Source organism: Bison bison, unplaced genomic scaffold, assembly GCF_000754665.1.
Source record: "Bison bison bison isolate TAMUID 2011002044 unplaced genomic scaffold, Bison_UMD1.0 scf7180017864471, whole genome shotgun sequence".
Lineage (NCBI taxonomy): Eukaryota > Metazoa > Chordata > Mammalia > Artiodactyla > Bovidae > Bison > Bison bison.
In genome coordinates, this window is record NW_011495032.1 from 22722479 (window position 1) to 22726832 (window position 4354).

A 4354-nucleotide genomic window follows, 5' to 3' on the forward strand; every position below is an offset into this window, starting at 1 on the left:
GCTTCTGTTAGGTCCATACCATTTCTGTCCTTTATCGAGCCCATCTTTGCATGAAATGTTCCCTTGGTATCTCTGATTTTCTTGAAGAGATCTCTAGTCTTTCCCATTCTGTTGTTTTCCTCTATTTATTTGCATTGATCGCTGAGGAAGGCTTTCTTATCTCTTCTTGCTATTCTTTGGAACTCTGCATTCAGATGCTTATATCTTTCCTTTTCTCCTTTGCTTTTCGCTTCTCTTCTTTTCACAGCTGTTTTTAAGGCCTCCCCAGACAGCCATTTTGCTTTTTTGCATTTCTTTTCCATGGGGATGGTCTTGATCCCTGTCTCCTGTACAATAGATGGTCCCTAGTTGTGAGAACCAAAATGTCTCCAGACTTGGCCAAAACTTCTGGGGAACAAAATTGCCTTTAATTGAGGAATGATGGTTTAGGCTGCTGGCTGTGTTGTTGCTTTAGTATTCAGGAGGCAACATTTTCTCAGAGTGATAATCGCTGTCATTTATTGAATATCTACAGATATCGGGCACTGTTCTGTGGGTTTACATTTGATCTTTACAACAACTCTTGTAATAGGTACTGTTACTATCCTCCTTTCCCAGATAGGGAAAATGAGGCACAGATGATGGACAAACTGGTCTAAGTTCATGCTGTTAGTGTGAAGTCCAGGACTCAAACCTAACACCAGGCTCCAGAACTCTGTGCTAACTGTAGTGGGTACCCCGGGGTGGGACTCTCCTTGCCTCAGGCTGCAGAAACTGGGCGTCAGATGGGCTACGCATCCCCCCAAAACCACATAGCCATTCATTCAGAGTGACCATGAGTAAGTGACAGCTTTCCTCTCCAAGCCTCTGTAAATAATAATAGTAACTTCATGCAGGATTGCTTTAGGAATTGACAGAATAGCACTCGTGAAAATTCTTATCCTGGTTTCTGGTACATCCTAAGTCCTGCATTCCTATCTCCTCTCCTTCCTTTGCCCTTGGCTCCAAGCACTGAAACCAGGCTTTAAATACTCTGGTCAGACAAGCCCCTGGGGAAATCTAGCCTTTAAGCAATCTGCAGGGTTTGCTGTTGACCGGGAGAGGAGAAAGACCCCGCCTTAGAAACAGTGGTCCAGGCCGGCATCTCCACTTCAGCTAATGACCAACAGCATAAACCATCAGCACTTTCCCATTAAGCCAGATGGGACTTTTAAATCTGTACTGATTAGATACCCCGGGGCCTGGCTGACAAGTAGTCTTCCGCGCTCCATTTCTTGATGTGAGTTAGTGAATTAATTGCCTGACCTATTGTTTTCTAACACGGCCAATTGAGTTTTCGGATGGATGGCAGCCGCGTTTTGGCCAGCAGGGGGCCTCCTTTGCTAACGTAACTGAATTGGTGCTGGCGCTTGCTGGCAGAGCCCCACCACAATTTGGGTACCTTTGAAGTTTGCTCAGAATACAGGTTCGAAAAATGGGGTCCACCAACTCCTAGGAAGAGAATTCTGTGAACTTGGATAAGAAAAAAAAAAAAAAAAACTATGTGTGTATTTCCACTTAACCCCAACTGAAAGTTAGCATTTCTTCAATTATGAACGTAGACAATAATCCACTGAAATTTGTCAAACTCTCTATAGTTGCTGCAGAGATCTTGAAATATTGGTTAAATTCCTCCTAACTTCAAAAAATTATAGTAGCTATAAGACCTGTTTCTAGAACTTGTGATTAACACATTGAGAAAAAAGCACACTTCATAAACTGATTGTTTTGTTGGTATTTTAATAACTGTCTTTTGATATCATTGTTTGCTTTGTACTTTTTTGTTATTTTATTTAAAACGTTATTCTGAGAAGTAGCCCATGGACTCAGACCATCAAAGTGTTCATGCTACAAAAAAGCAAACAATGGCTGACAGTCTACGAGGCTCATCTCTGGAGGGAAGAAGTTAGTCTTCAAGAGAATCTTTATACTTAATAATTTTGTGGTCATGACTCACCTTCGATCTCTTCCAGTGACATAAACATGTACCACAGTTCTAGCAAAACCATTAGCTACAATGCTTGGCGGTGGTTTAGTCGCTCAGTCATGTCCAACTTTTGCAACCCCATGGACTGTAGCCCGCCAAGCTCCTCTGTTCATGGGATTCTCCAGGCAAGAATACTGGAGTTGGTTGCCATTTCCTTCTTCAGGGGATCTTCCTGACCCAGGAATCTGACCCAAGCTACAGTACTTGGCGGTGTATAATTTATATCAGGGTGAAACTTTGGTGTCTTCAGAATTGCATTGACTAAATTTTAGAGCTTCCAGGATGCCCATCATTCTGGCCTTGGGGAGGAAGGGGCCTAGCTTTTCCAGCTGCCTTTGACTTCATGTGTTTGTTATGCTTGGTTCATTTCCAGGGCTCAGGAATCTTCTGAAATAACAGGAGTTTCTCTCCACACTTAGCATTGAGATCCACTTGCTTTTCAGGGAGGAGGCCTCTACATTCTGTGATTCTTGCTTCCAGAATCAGTTCTTCTACTCCCATTGGAAAAATTCTGAAGTACCTGCACCAGAGGGGCTTCCCAGGGGGCTAGGTGGTAAAGAATAAGCTGCCTGCCAATGCAGGAGACACAGGAGATGAGGGTTCATTCCTTGGGTCAGGAAGATCCCCTGGAGTAGGAAATGGCAAACCTGCTCCAGTATTCTTGCCTAGAAAATTCCATGGACAGAGGAGCCTGGTGGGCTATAGTCCATGGGTTCACAAGAGTCAGACATGTCTGAACAAGCAGGCATCTGTACCAGAAGGACAAGAAGAAGTGAGCATGTAGAGAATTTTCCCCCCAGATTCTTCAGTTTCTTTTCCCTCAGGGCAGTGAGACCACAATGGGGAGATGACCAGGCTGGGTCAGGCCCAGGTATCCAGTTTTCCTGCCTCACGCCCAGTGTATCCAGGCCCTGGCCTTAGAGTGAGTGAGTGAAAGTCGCTGAGTAGTATCTGATTCTTTGTGACCCCATGGACTATACAGACCATAGAATTCTCCAGGCCAGAATACTGGAGTGGGTAGCCTTTCCCTTCTCCAGGGAATCTTCCCAACCCAGGGATCAAACCTAGGTCTCCCGCATTGCAGGTGGATTCTTTACCAGCTGAGCCACAAGGGAAGCCCTTGTGGGCACTGGAACAACCCAGGTAATGAGTGTCCCCTCAGCACTTTCTCCTTCCGCTTTCCAAACCTCCTACTTTTTCTCCGCTGCCCCTTTCCTTGGTACTCCTCAGACCTGTCCTTTGATTCTCAAATCAATCCTTTTTCTTTATTGCCTAGAAGGCAATGATGAGACCAGCTGCAGCCGTAATAACAAAAAATAAAAATTGTCCCTGTATTTATTAAAGACCTATAACATGCAGGTATTAAATGAGGTGCTTTAACTGCATCCTTCTCATTCAATCCCCTAAACAGTTATCATCTGTTGGTAGTGCCCCCTCAAGAATTTATGTCCATCTGGCCTTCAGAATTTGATCTTATTTGGTAATAGGGTCTTTTGTGGATGTAATTAGTTAAGGATCAAGATGAGATCATCCCAGGTTAGCCTTGACCCTAAATCTAATGACTCATGTCCTTATAAGAAGAGGGGAGAACACAGACACAGAGAGATGTGAAGAGATGGCAGGGGTTGGAGTGATCCTGCCATCACCAAGAAATGTCAGGGGCTGAGGCAAGGAAGGATTCTTCCCTAGACTCTTCAGAGAGAACTTAGCCTCTTTGATATCTTGATTTCAGTCTCCTGGCCTCCAGAACTATAAGAGAAAAAGTGTCTGTTATTGTGAGCCCCCTAGTTTGTGGTACTTGTTACGAAAGCCATTGAAAACTGACACACCAGCCAATGAAATGGGTATTATGACCCTGATTTATCAAATGAACAAACTTAGGCTCAAAAATGCTTGCAAAGATTTGCAGTCAGTGGAGGACCTGGGATTTGAACCCCAGGTAACAAAGCGCCGAAGCCTCCCAACCTCCCTCCAGTAGCGTTGGATTCGATCAGCTGTTGACCTTGATGGTTGATTGGTCATTCATTTTCAGTTTGGAGGCAGCCCTGGGGCACCAGTTGTGGGGGGTGTGCTGTAACTGGGAGTAGAGGATTCCCAGGGGACTTCTGCCCCATCTGGGGAGGGAAGGTGAGAAGCAGGAGCAGCTCTCCATCCTCTTTGCTTAACTATTCTTGGAGTAAACCACATGAAACCTGCATTCCAGGACCATCCCTCACAGAGGTTTTCTCTCCTCGCATCATTTTCATTTCTATCTAAACTATTTTAGAGGGTTCTACAGATGTTCAAATAAGGAATCAAATCTCTCTCTGAGGCAGACCTCTTGTTACGGCAGGAAACCCTCATTTCCCA